The 14,074-nt window shown below is 47.1% G+C and overlaps 1 protein-coding gene across 1 annotated transcript in view; it reads left to right on the top strand.

Annotated features, from left to right (window-relative positions):
• The first annotated feature begins 4,592 nt into the window (after positions 1-4,592).
• The window catches only part of LOC119456203 (synaptic vesicle glycoprotein 2C-like), a 124,104-nt gene continuing 114,622 nt past the window's right edge, over positions 4,593-14,074 (top strand). Inside the window, 1 exon segment of the mRNA XM_037717835.2 lies at positions 4,593-4,696. The gene's annotated coding sequence lies outside the window, so the exon portion shown is untranslated.

Below are 14,074 nucleotides of genomic sequence, written 5' to 3'. Positions count from 1 at the left end.
GACACCGTTTCATGTCGCTGCTATCCCCCGGGCGCTAAGAGGAGCTTTAACGGGTGCAGGAGCGTAGCCGCATATTATTTTTCGTATCTCACGGGCACCATCTCCTCACCGGAAGAAATAAACACGCGGTGTGTGTATACGTTGCTGGAAAGATCTCATTTAGACGTGTCTCGCTATTCTCTACAAATCCCTAATTCAGCACGGTAACAATGAAAGCAACAATTTAAAATTAGCTAATTACATTTAGTTAACTGATTGTATGCCGAGGCTAAATATTACTAGCGGTGTGGCATCATGGCCCACGAAGAAGATGCGCTTGGTCTTATTCGCGTAGAATGCGCTGACTACTTTAAAGCTTCGTGGATCATAGCCGGATCATAAAAGTACATAGAGTAAAATTCCAGAGCGCAGCGTATCTCTCCGAAAAGCGCCCCAATGTCCATCTTTCTGGCCCCTGTTCACGCTGTCGCCTTTATGGGTCTTTGTGTGGTCTTCATGACGCTCCTCTATAACAGAGCCTGAGAAAGTGAGAGGGAGAAAGCAGAGTCCATTAACTGCGCACCGTTCTTTTCCCGGCAGCGGACACTTTTCCTCCCTTCGAGCTCCCTATTCAGAAGCAGCCAATCACCGGGCAAGAGGACGCCGGCGGGCGCTCCTTTTCACTTAGCCCGATGACTTTTCCCGCTCCCAGACGCTGCTGCTGTAGGACGCGTAAATAGAGAAGAAGGTGGACGCACCGTCTTCGTCGTCGGTGACCCGGTGTCGTCCTTGGGTTTCTCCGGTGTACGACCGGCAACGCCGCCCCTGTTTTCTTTGTTTCTTCGATACTTTCATTCGGTCTCAAGTGCGTCTTGTGTGCGCCCACAAAAGGACGACGTGAACTTGGCCGACTTTCTTAGCGGGCGAGCGCTTCGCGCACCGACGCCGTTGTCGTTGTTCCACTTCTCCGTGGCCAACGCGAAAGTTTGCGTTGAAAGGATGCTGCGTGCCGTTCGTGTGTGTGCGTGTGTGCGTCTGTATGGGGCGTTATTGGTGGACGTGGGGCTTTTGAGAGCTGTGGCTCTAAGGACGACGCGTTCTCCAAGAAAAAAGTATCGTCACTTGAGTCTCTTCGGAAGTTGCCAGTAGTAGTATATGTGCGTTTGGTTCATCCTGGCGAAAGAGTTCGTACACCGTACGTTTACAGGAGTGGTCGGGGCTGTGGTTGTCTGAGGAGTATACTGAGCAGAGAGATTGTTCAAGGGGGCACTTCAAGATGGGGGCGGATTAGATTAAAAAAATATAAAATTTTCGTAAGAAGTCTGCTTCGCTACCGCTGTTTTGATCAGTGAAGCTTTACGAGTTAATACTCTCAAATAAAGAATTAGGAAGCACGTTTGCCAATTCACAAAGCTATATTAGACTTTCATTGAAGGGTAGTGAATGTTGCGGAAGCCAACGAACCCCCGTGCTCACTAGGATTCACACCTTATCTATGGCGGAACCAAGCAGCTCGAAATGTACCTTTATGAGCCACAGCAGAATTTCATTTGAAATTCGCAGCCCGCATTAGAATATAGATATTGCGCAAACAAAAAAGTTTATGTGAAGCACAAGAGAAACGTTCTTTTCCTCCCTAGAGAGAAAAAAAATGTTGTCGCTAATCAACTAGCCCAAGTGAGTGAAATATTTTTTGCGCATTGGTGGTTACAATAAGTTGTACTTGCCATGACTTAGCTTTTAGCATTTTTGCAAAGACAGCTTCTCCGACAAAGCGACGTGGTTTGGACGCCAGCGGCATTCGTTCTATACATTCTGTCGCTGTGCCACTGCTTTTCTTTTTCTTCAAATAGTAAGAACCTTTCCATTCACATTTCGCAACTTAGCGCTCATATTATCTTCAGCTCTGATTAAGTATAAGCAATCGAAAATGCGTGCACACAAGAAGTATTTCTTGCGCAAGTCGGTGTGTACGTTTGCTGTATTTTTTTTTCGAGGTACACCGTGCGCGATGTGAAAGCAAGGGCAGTAAAAGAATACCGACAAGCAAATGTCTTTCTTCTTCACTGTTTTCTTCAACGTTGTTCAAATCGCGCCCGCAACAATAATGTAAAAGAAGCCCGAGGAATGCGAAAGAGTGCTTCTCCTCCTGCGCTTTGCCATTTCTTTTTTCTTTTTTTTTTTTGCGCGACGTCAGCTGGCACGTTCTGGAAGCTCTGTCCCACATTGTTTCTCATGTTTTCTCCAATCTCTTGCTTCGACACATAATCCTGGAGTAAAATCACTGCGCCTCCCCGACGCCCTACGTAATAACAAATCGGTGAGTGGAATTCACGGACGTTGTGTGAAAGTCGCATACCTACATACCTGCCATTCTGCGAACCTTAAAATTCGTAAACAAAAAAGAAAAAAAAGAAAAGCCGCGGACCTGAAGAAAAAAGTGGAGAGGTAACACGCGCTTTTTATTATTATTATTATTATTATTATTATTATTATTATTATTATTATTATTATTATTATTATTATTATTATTATTATTATTATTATTATTATTATTATTTGATTTGTAAACATATACACAGGGAAAGAGTAAGCGAGAAGCAAGGCTGGCAACTGCCACCAGAAGGGGCACAACGCCTGCCTACTCTTCGGAAAGTACGAAAGTTTGTCTTGAGCACACACTTTTTGTGAAATACATAGGCGTTTTGTTTGCGATGATTTACCTTTACGAAGCGGTACGAATGCAGCTACAAACTAGAAACAGCAGAGCCAAAAACAACACACATTTCCTTTTAGCGATTTTTCGCAATAAACTTGCTCGATGCAGATAGCCCTGTCGTATGTGGTGTCTTGCGCGGCAGCAACAGGGTGGCATTAAAATTTCTTGTATGCATCTTTTTTGCAATTTGCACCTCCGCGTCCTTTACACCTTTAAACCTTTTCCTGAACTAAATGTACTGTTTAGTTATTTATTTGTAAAACGGGACGCAACATTTATAAAGTCGTAAAACTCGCCCACATTCATAATCTTTACGAAAAAGTTGTCGCAGTTTCACCTGAAAGGTGAAGCATCAATTGCGATAGCAAACTTGTAGAGAGCTATACGGAGTAATGATATTAGCTTTATCAGCTGTATAAACTTGGACATGCAGCAGCATCGGCAACACGCAGAACTGTTGGCGACGCCATCCGCGTTTTGCCCGCGTTCGCTCAAAATGCGTGCGGCGTTGGTGACTGTTGCCGGAGCCTCTGATATAAATCGGCACTTGGTGCCGCAGCTAAACGTCGCCTCCCTTCCCTCCCCCTCCCCACGGCCTCTCGCTCGTCGGAAGAAGGCGCGTTTGCTCTACATACATGGTGATTGTGAAGGAGAACAGAGACGCCTACTTCTGCAGCCCTTAAGCGAGCACGGCGCAGAGATCGCGTTTGTTCTCCGCCGTGCGTTCACTCCCCGTGAGAGACGCGCCCCTCGCGCCCTTTCACTCGCACATACAGCGTTCGGCGTTTGGCGCTGAGCCGTGCTCCCTCAAGGGCTGCAGAAGATAGCGCCAACCTTTCCCTTTCCCTCAAGAACCACTTACCACCGCGGCGACGATTTCTTCTCCAAATGACGTCATACGGAACCTCACGGCGACGGCGACGGCGACGCCGACGGCAGAAATCTGCTTTTGAGTGTCCATATAATTGCTATCGCAATAAAATTGGGAGAGTTGTCAAGTGCATGCGCACCTATAAAGGGTATCCAGTAGTTCACAACTATGGCTTGAGCCTTCGAACTATTTCTTTATACTTAACCACGGCAGCGAGGCTACGCACAACTTAATTTGACTGGCTCCAGCGGACATCAGAGCACTGTTGTGCGAACTGCCCTTTCCCTGCCGAGGCAACGCGAGGGTTACAAAATTCGCTGTCTTGCAGTAAATTGTTGTGTTTTAACATTGTGCGTCGAAGCTTACGTCCGTGCGGTCTTCAAAAGCACACACGTCGCAGTATGTTGCGAATAGAGCCCAAAAGCCTTCCGGTTTTTTTTTAAGTCTTTATTGGGTCAGCTACAGTACTGTAGAATAGGGAAACGGCTTAAATTATGCGATTTTGCGTGCAAAAAGCCAGTTCTTATTATGAGGCACGCCGTAGTGGGGGACTCCGGAAATTTAGACCACCTGGGGTTCTTTAACGTGCACCTTAATCTAAGTACACGGGCGTTTTCGCATTTCGCCCCCATCGAAATGCGGCCGCCGTGGTCGGGATTCGATCCCGCGACCTCGTGCTCAGCAGCCCAACGCCATAGCCACTGAGCAACCACGGCGGGTGAAAGAGCTTAGAAAGAGCAGTTGTTTTTGCCGCGGAACTTAAGACGTGAGCTTGCATTTGTTAGAAACACATGGACAATATCACTGCGGATTTAAATCTATGATGTGAGAACCATTTCACAAAATTATCCAACGCAAAAAAACCACTGCGCGAAAAAAAAAGGGGGTGGGGGTACAATCATTGTACAAACGAAAATATCACGCATGTTTAAGCAAAGTGAGGACATGCGCATTGAATGTACAACGCCATGTCAGGGGCTCGAATTTACGTTCCCTTTATTCTTCAATGTTTTGTAGGCCACTGAGCTGAATGCAGCACCACACCGTGAATCCCGGCTACCCAAGGTTACTGTGGAATCTACGGTCACAGCGACACAGTGATTCTCTCAGCTTATAATCAGCGAACAGTAAGTGTTTCTCTTGCATGCGTTGCTTATTTTCTCTCTTTTCAGATCCTAGAAGTGCTACATTTACTTCACGCGCGTACCTGCCGTAAGCTCTTGCAACGACTGTTTCATCAGCGTGACCATTCGTACTGTCTACGATGCCCAGTGCAGTGTATGGCATGATTCGATGAAGTTCTGAATTTTTTTTTCGCGCTTACTTGTGCCCTAGATGTGTGTCGCTAAGGGCTAAGATTACACTCACAAGCGTGCAAGGTCGAACGAACGCCGAAAACAGCTCAAATAAATGAGTCACCGAACAAAAGTTCATCGGATATATTGGCGCAATCACGTATCCCAACCTGCAGCCGATGGCGATGGCTTGCGCGTTCATCTCGTCGTTAAACCTTTTGCCGACCCTGTGAAGATTGCTACTGTCCCGTAAGCCCTATAAATACAAGGTGGCAAACAGAACGTTGACGCCCACCTAAAAAAAACGTAAGTGCGAAATATGAAGACAGCGTTTCCTATAGTTCTCAATCACAACTCCTGCCCGTGCGCTCACAACCGAGAGCACGAAGCAAATCTCTAACTCTCCGGCCTCTTCGAATTGTGGTCACCTCCTTTTGAGGGCTGAGCAACTTTTCTTCCGCGCAACAAAGGTTCGAGCAGGGAACAAGAACCTAGAAACGAACAAGCAAGAAGTATAAGACGAGGAACGAAGCCCCCACTAAGGATGCTGAGCGTTGCCCGTTAGCCCAGAGTTACCGGCCAGCCTGCTGGCTGGCCAGCCGTTCCAACCGTCCAGCCAAGCATCTATACCACACAGAAAAATAAAAAGAAGTGTTGAAGCCCCCTGTAACGAAGTTTCTGCCAGAGCCGCACGCCCAGTACTTTGCTGCCCACATCTAGTTAAGGTCTTGCTGCGAGATGGAAGCAGAGTGGGACTGGGCCACGGCTCAGTGCTGGCGCCGAGAGGGCTGCTCCCGAACGGAGGCCCTACGGCGCGGTGCTGGTGTAAGCGTTTCTTTGTGTCATTGTTCTCTTCCCATCACGCTTAACTCCTTTCATGGAAGGCGTTATCCTTTGTTACTACTTATGTGCGTTATGTCTTCCACACAGCGCGTTGTACGTTTATTGAACCGCGAAAGCATGCTTGCTTGCTCGGCCTTATTTGCCCGTGCAGCGAGACGCGTGGAAACAAAGGCGCTTTGCACCGTACGAGCATTTTTTTGTTTATACGTGTGTACGCACGAAGTGTACAATAACTACACTCTTAGTGTCATTGCACTTAGGGTTGAGCTATAAGACGGAAATATTTTGCAAACACTTATCACTTAAATTGAATGCAGTTCCACACAAGATCACAAAGCATTTCGAACGGCGTTTTGTGTAATTGAAACATTTACTTTTCAAATTCAGATAACAACAAATTTAAGTCGCAGTTTCGCCTGAAAGACGACAGCATCAATTGCGATAGCAAATCTACTAGTAGAGTATGCAGAGTAAGGATAGTAGTTTTATGGGCTTCATAAACTTGGACACATTCGCTTACTAACTGAATTAACAAGCATGGTGTCAGCGCGCTCAAGCACTCAATGACCGCAGACAAGCACTGTCAAAACGCTGGCGTGAGCAAGCGTGCTGGAGCAGCGACCGAAGGTTCGTGTGGTTTATCGCTTCAACGGAAACTGAGCGGCGAAAGCACAGCGCATACAAAGGTCAGAGCCGTGTGGAGATCGCTTTCAAGATACGGTACGCGCGACAGCCCTCAGCCGCGTAAAGTACAAGTACGCAGTTCCTGGCAGAGTAGAAGTCGCGCACCCTCTCTCCCACACTGCCTTCCCGCTTTCCTCCTTTCACGTGGGAGATTGAGTCGCCAGTTCCCCTTGCGCCCGGTTGCAAGATACGCATTTAGTGCCGCAGCTAAACGTTGCCTACCCTTCCTCCCTCCCATCCCCCCCACGGCCTTTCGCACGACCGGAGACGTCTTGTATGCTCTCCGCCGTGCGTTCACTCTCCGCGACTCCGTGAAAGCGCGCTGTCCCTCGCTCCTTCCCATCCCCCCACGGCCTTTCACACGAACGGAGACGTCGTGTTTGCTCTCCGCCGTGCGTGCGCTCTCCGCGACTCCGTGAAAGCACGCTGTCCCTCGCGAGCTTTCACTCGCACATACAGCATACGGCGCGCGGCAATGAGTTTATCGCCGTTGGTCTTTATACGGAACTTCACGGCGACGACGACGATGACGGCGACGGCAGGAATGCACCTGAAGTGTTCATATAATTGCCATCGCAATAATAGCCGCTGTTTTCCGAAACAGTGTTCCGCCTACCTGAACTTATTACCCAAGCATCTATGTTACCTAAGCATGGTACCTGTACCGATACTTAGGTATGCTTCCAGTTAACGGTGCGCTGAAGAATGTTCCAGATAAAATGTACAAATATGTTGGAACACCGTTTCATTCACTTTTGTGCAGAAAACGACGTTCTGTTTAAGAATGTAACTCGAAAACGCCAATGCATTTCTCCGCGAAGTTCGGGAATTAATATCTCGAAACTGGTGTCATCCTGAGAATTCGTTCCAAGTGGATCCACCTTGCGAACTCCACGGCTACCATTCGTAAATTGCAGTATGGGCCATAAGTAATTAGTTAAAAACTTAATTACTAATTTTTTAATTAGTCGATTATGCATTTCAATTTTTTGTGCAAGTGATGTCCGCCTCTTCGAGTACACCAGTTCATGAACTAGGATTGTGCTATCTGCCACAGGCAACCTTTAAAAATTGTTGAAAGTGTTCCCTGAAACACCCTGTATATGTAATCTAAATGCGAGAGGGTGAGCACAGAAGTCTTCGCCTAAAACACTTGACAGAAATAATAAACTAGCAAGTGGTGGTGTTGGAGGTCGCCTTGCCCACGTGTGAACAGTAATTTAATATTCTGTGCCCAAATATTTAGTTCCACTAGATCGGCGAGTTCTTCAGCCAGGTGTCGGTATCTGTAATGTAGAGCGTAAGAACTTCTTTCATTGTTACAAGGTTTGAAGGCGTGAAAAATTTTAGCAAATGTCAAGAGCATCCGTGTAATTAACTTTCCCTGGTTTAAATGACATTTTTTTTTCAATAAAGATAACATCACCGTGCTTCAGATAACATCAAATAAAGATAACATCACCGTGCATGGTTGTGTGACAAGTGCTTTCTTTAACAGTTCACAGTAAAGAAAGTGCTCTCGCCACAAACACTTGGTCGCTCGCGTGCGGGACCGAATTGGCCCCTGAGTGGAGTGGAACTTTAGCGCCTTGTTGCTAGCGCTCCCAGAACTTTCATCACCATCCGCGATATAGTTTTCTTTCTTTCTTTCTTTCTTTCTTTCTTTCTTTCTTTCTTTCTTTCTTTCTTTCTTTCTTTCTTTCTTTCTTTCTTTCTTTCTTTCTTTCTTTCTTTCTTTCTTTCTTTCTTTCTTTTAGATTCAGCGTGTCGATCGCGAAATTTCAGCTGCATTCTACTCAAGCCGCAGTAAATAACTAATGGCTCTTGATTATGCCCACGAACACCAGTCTACGGGACTGTGTTTTGAGGCAATGGGCCTGCGTAGTCTTAAACAAAACAAAACAAAATAAAAATATTCACAGCCCTTCCCCTGTCGAGAAAATGGGGGTAAGCGAAGCTTGTGGCAAGACGACACTGTCGCAGGCGCTCTGCTTCGTTGGCCCTAAACTCAGGGCCGGCGGCTTTTCGTTGACTTTCGACCTCAACGTCGCGCTCCCTCAACTCGGTGTCCGCGGCTCTCGCTGACGTTTCACCTGGAATTCAGAAGCCCTCACGCTAAAATCGAACGACAAGCTTCGCTTAGCCCCAATTTTCTCGACAGGAGAAGGACTGGTGATTCTGTGTCTTTGGGTCCCACGTGTGACAAGGGTAGGTCAAGGGCGTGTTACAGGTCCCCGAGCCCACAGTGCTATATATGTGCCATTGAGCTTGGACCCTTTCTGCACTATCACCAGGATCGACCCACTTTGCAGCGTGACACCCCCAACACCAAAACTTGTGAGCCTATATAAAGCGTCGCTAAAAAAAAAAAAGAAGAAAAAAAAACATTGTAAGAGCAGCATGAGTACACCCGTTTTAATTGTGTGCACAAACGTCGCTAACACTGTCCTTACAACCCGCGGCTGCGTTCAGCACGATAGCGCACTTTGTTGAAAGTAAAAAAAAAAAAAAAAAAAAAAAAAAATTGTGCTTCGTTCACTCTAGATCTATTTCGGTTTCGTTGTTTATATAACTTAAGACTTGGGTAGAAGATAGCACTGTAGGTTTATTCTACACGATTTAGTCTAAGCTGCGGTTCCAAATTGTAACCGTTTATTTTTTAATTTTTGTTTTTCGAAAAGCTTAGTCGCGAAATCCCCTCGAGAAAATCGGGACGTAGATGTTGCGAAAAGTTTTAAATGCGAGGCTCTCTGGGTATTTAAATGGCGTGGAAGGCACTACGGGGAAGGGTGTCTTCATGCACCGCACTTGGTTTCGCAATTGCCATTCTTCGCGGTCGAGTATTGATCTCTTTTTTTTTTAATTGAAATTTTGTTCGATTCCAGGGCGGGTGCTCGCAGATCGTCGGAAATGTTTGCTTCGCCATTGGGGTGCAGTCAGTGGGAAGGATTGTCTGTCGGGCCTTTGTTCTTAATTCAATAGATGTTATGAAGGAGGATACGCGCCTGAGAATGCGTTTTTGTTGTGGCAACCGTCACACAAAGTGTATATATACGGCCCACTGAAATGCGCGCTCGGCGAGTTTATGCACGAGCAGGAGAGCATGAAGGCGCGAAAATGCGTACATGCTGCTGTTTGCACTTGTTGCGGTGGAGACGGGGTTACTTATGACGTAGGTAAGCTGGCACTTTGGTCTGACGAGCAATGTTATCGAATGTGAACTAGTTGGAGATGGTGTTCATAGTTGCCTACCAAAGATTATCATTCAAATCAGTGAACAGACAAGACACAGCAGAACATCTGCACATCAATCTGGGGCGTGCGTGCGTCCGTGTATGATTGATTGATTGATTGATTGATTGATTGATTGATTGATTGATTGATTGATTGATTGAGCGAGCGAGCGAGCGCACATGCACGCATGCACGCACGCTTGATGTATATGTCGTCGACCGTCTGACTTCAGGAATGACTCTGCGAGTAGCAGATTGATTTCAGCAATCATTACCACGTTGAATTTTTCTCCCAAGCACCGAAATTTTACTGGGTTGTTATTCAACACCGCCATACGTCGGCTGGCGATCCAGAAACGAACGCGCAACATTCCAGCGAGCGACAACGTGACAAGTGGCACCGCATTCTACCCATCCGTGTAACCGCGCCATAGAGGTTTCAGGGCGGCGAAAAGCATGCACCCACCACATAGAGAAAGAGAACCTGGGCGCCTGCCGTCTAGCAACGGAATCTCACTCATTCAATTTCAACGAGACAGTATCGGATTTCTGACGAGGCGCACAAGAACGAAAAAAAGAAAGGGTAAATAAAGCGCCCAGACGACGCGAAAGCTGCCGGCGGGTGCGTGGTTGGCGACGGCTTCGCGGTCAGCAGCAAAAAATGCGCGGGAGAAACCAATTTAGTCGAGTTTCCGGCCCGGCGTTCGCTGCGTCGAGTCTCGATCGTGCGTCAAAGGCGCACGTTTCCTTTCGCTGGAAACAAACGTGACGCAAGACGAAAGGGAAACAAAGGAAAGGACAGACCGGAGCTCCTCGCTCGCTTGCGTTCTCACCGTGCGCGCAGCACTTCGATCCCTTATCTCAGGCCGTTCGACTTGGTCCAAAGTCTTCAGGTACGAAGACCATGTTGGGGTTTCTCTCTTGCTCTGCGTCAGACCGAACTCGCCTTTGACGTAAAAAAAATCGATCCACTTCAGGAGCAGGAGAAAAACTCGCAGCCCTAAATAACAAGCAGGTCGATTGTCCTTTAAGGGCAGCGAGAAGGCGGCTCCGAAGCGCAACAAGCAGAAGTGTTGTTCCAGACGCGATCACAGGTTGAAGAGAAGATGCGGCAGAAGTGATTACGCATTGTGAAGGGAATCTCGTCTCTTCCGTTTTTCTTTTTTTTGTGTCATCTATCGCACACGCTCGACTCGGTAAGAATTGCCGGAGGGACAGGGTACATCTCATTCAGTTTTCCGCCCTAACGTTGCAACAGGCCGTTCTAAAACACTGTTTCGTTGGAGAAGTCCGTATTACATTTTTTGACCACCTCGTGCCATCCTTTCACGGGCGCCATAATGAGAGTGAGGTTCTGACGCTGTGCCTACAGCATCCGAATGAGAACGCCGTGGTGTCGAAATGGATAACTGCGCTTGAAAGCCCTGACATGTATAACGGTCAGCTCGCACTAGGCAGCATTAGCACCTGCTTTGTGAAGTACTGTTAACTTATTTTCCGTTTTTGAGCGAAGCTTTATAGGCTCACAAGTGCCGGCGGTGGTGGTGGGGGTGTCACGCTGAAAAGTGGGACGATCCTGGTGATAGTGCTGAAAGGGTCCAAGCTCAATGGCACATAGCCAGGGACAAGAGAGACAGAGACAGAGAGAGAGAGAGAAAGAAAGAGAGAGATAAAGGGAGAGAGATAAGAAAGAGAGAGATAAAGGGAGAGAGAGAAAGAGACAAAGAGAGAGACAAAGAAAATCACCACGAAGGTGACATACACACACGACAAGCTTCGCTTACCCCCATTTTATCGACAGGGGAAGGGCTGGTGAGTTTTTCTTAGTGTTTCAATAGACATCAATAAAGCACAGCAGAGTTCAGCGAATCCTTCGGCTCTAAACTGATTTACTTCGACAGCAACCTGCGCCCACAGTGCACACCACCGTCTCATTTTTGCTTACCTGCATTTTCTTTAAAAAATATCACAGTTTCGCCCGACAGGCGAAGCATCGATTGCGATAGCAAATTAGCAGACAGCTATACGAACTAAGGATAGTAGTTTTATCGGCCATACAAACTTGTAAACATAGACATACCAACTAAATTAACAAGCACGGTGTCACGCGCGCACAGGTAAACATGAACACATCTCGCTCGATGACCGCGGAAACTCGCTGTTAGAACGCTGGAGTGAAGAGGCGCGCCTGCAGCAGCCAGCGAATTGGCCTTCGTGCTATTTATCGCTTCAGCGCGAGCTAAACGTCGAAAGCACAGCGCATACGACGCTACCGGCACTAGTTCAACTTTGTCCACATCGCAGATCGCTTTCAAGGTGCGAGGCCGCACCGTAAGCAGCAGCCGTCGGAATAGAATCCCCCCCCCCCCTCTTTCCCTCGCCTCCCCCCGTGCCTCGCGTGACGAAGACGTGCGCTCCCGCCCCGTCTTTCTCCCTCGCAAGCTTTCGCTCACACATACAGCGTACGGCGTGTGAAGACGATGTTACCGTCTTTGGGCTTTATACGGAACATCACGGCGGCGACCCCGGCGACGGTGGCGACAGAAATGCGCTTGGTGTGTCCATATAATAGCTATCGCAATAAAATATTGTCCATTCACCCACTACGGGTGAATGGGCGAGAAGGCAGCGGTTACAGGGTTCTTGGTTGCTCCGATGAAGTTTCAACAGAAACGTGACAGCCACTGTACTGCGACGTTATTCATGCGCAGCGTAAGTAACGCATAGAGCTATATTTGTGCTGTCAATACGTACTTTTGCAGCGATAATCATTAGGGTTCCTTCCCTGGCTTAAAATATACGTGATCTGCCGTGGTTGTTTAGTGGTTTTGGTGTTAGGCTGCTAAGCACGAGGCCGCGGGATCGAACCCCGGCCACGGTGGCCGCATTTCGATGGGGGCTATAAATGCAGAAAACACCCGTGAACTTAGATTTAGGTGCACGGTAAAGAACCCCAGGCGGTCCAAATTGTTCCGGAATCCCCCACTACAGCGTGCCTCATCATCAGATGGTTTTGGCACGTACAACCCCCTAATTTAACTTAATTAAAACTAAACGTACGGTGTTGGACACAACCAGTTATAGCGCCAAGATGAAAGCAGAGTAAAAGAAAATGTTTCCGAACAACAACGTGATGTCGCAGAGTGTAAAAAGAAAGAAAAGGGGGGTTGGGGGGATGTACTTGCATGAATGAATTGCCACGGCATTCATTGCTCCATTCTACTGCTTGTTTTGAGCGAAATTCTCCACTAATCAAGTTTTTCCAAAGCTAAACCCAAGAGCTATTCTCGGTTCACCTTTACAGGAAGTTCACACCAGTAGGGCTTATTTTGTTTTTTTGCCAGCACCAATAGAACGGCAGCACCGTACCATTTCCGTAGCGTCATTCTGTGCAGCTTCTATAAAGAAGTACCGATTTCTACGTATTTTCTTTTTGTGCCGTAGCGCACAATTTAGGAGCCCAGAGGACCCCTTGCTTGCGCTTAGCTAAAACATTTGAATCAAAGTCACAACGCGCAGCACTAGAAAGAAAGAAAAGAAAGAAGAAAAAAAAAACATCAATGCAGACAGTAAGAGCTTCGATAAAAAGCTTCACCGAATGAGAATGATAGCTCCAAGTCTGTGGCTGCAACCTATAAGCCGAAAGAATGACGAGAATTCGCGTTATTGAGCGTCATTTCAGGGAGAATCTGTATTTGCTGCCGCAAAACGAAACCCCGCTCTCTGCGGCAATTTAGGACACGGTCCGCTGAATTAATCTCAAATCGTTGCGACCCCTTCGTCGCTCACCGTGCAATCATGGAAACGGAAAAGGTAGCACGGGGTCTTTGATAACGTCCCGTTGAAGTACATCGCTATAGCGTTGCCACAGAAACGTCTCGCATAAATCGCTATGCACATGGTTCATCTGCAAGAAGAAAAAAAAAACGTTGTGCAGTTTGAAATATTCTACGAATAGGGATTCCAAAGGCACTAAGGAACGCACGAACTTGCGCTTTTCCGTGGGTATGATTACGTATTACGCTACTCACATTCTTCTATACAATTTGGTCTCCGCGCTGCATCATGCACGGTGGTTTGAGACGACGAACGTCTATGTATAGCTCCTACTCGAAATGATGCCGCTCTTCCTACTGAACCTCGCGAAAGAATGTTTTGTGAAGAGGTCCAGGCTGCACAACTGGCTGTTATTCCTATCCAGGCGGACAGGCGGACATTATCTTCAAGGCCACGTCTTCTGGCTAGTTATCCGAATAGAGACAAACACTTTAATTAAAGTTCTGTACTCGTTTGTTTCGGAGGAAGGCGTGACATCTTCGTTTGCTTCTGCGTTGATACAAAAGCGTAGTTTTAATGCGATTAGCACTCTTTCGAAACTTAACGCAGTTTTAGGGCACTGTTTCTGTTGGGATGGGTCTCTAACCAGTTTCCCGCCAATTTTTATGTAAAA

This window comes from Dermacentor silvarum, chromosome 6, assembly GCF_013339745.2.
Source record: "Dermacentor silvarum isolate Dsil-2018 chromosome 6, BIME_Dsil_1.4, whole genome shotgun sequence".
Taxonomy (NCBI): domain Eukaryota; kingdom Metazoa; phylum Arthropoda; class Arachnida; order Ixodida; family Ixodidae; genus Dermacentor; species Dermacentor silvarum.
This window is presented reverse-complemented; position numbering and strand designations above follow the sequence as displayed.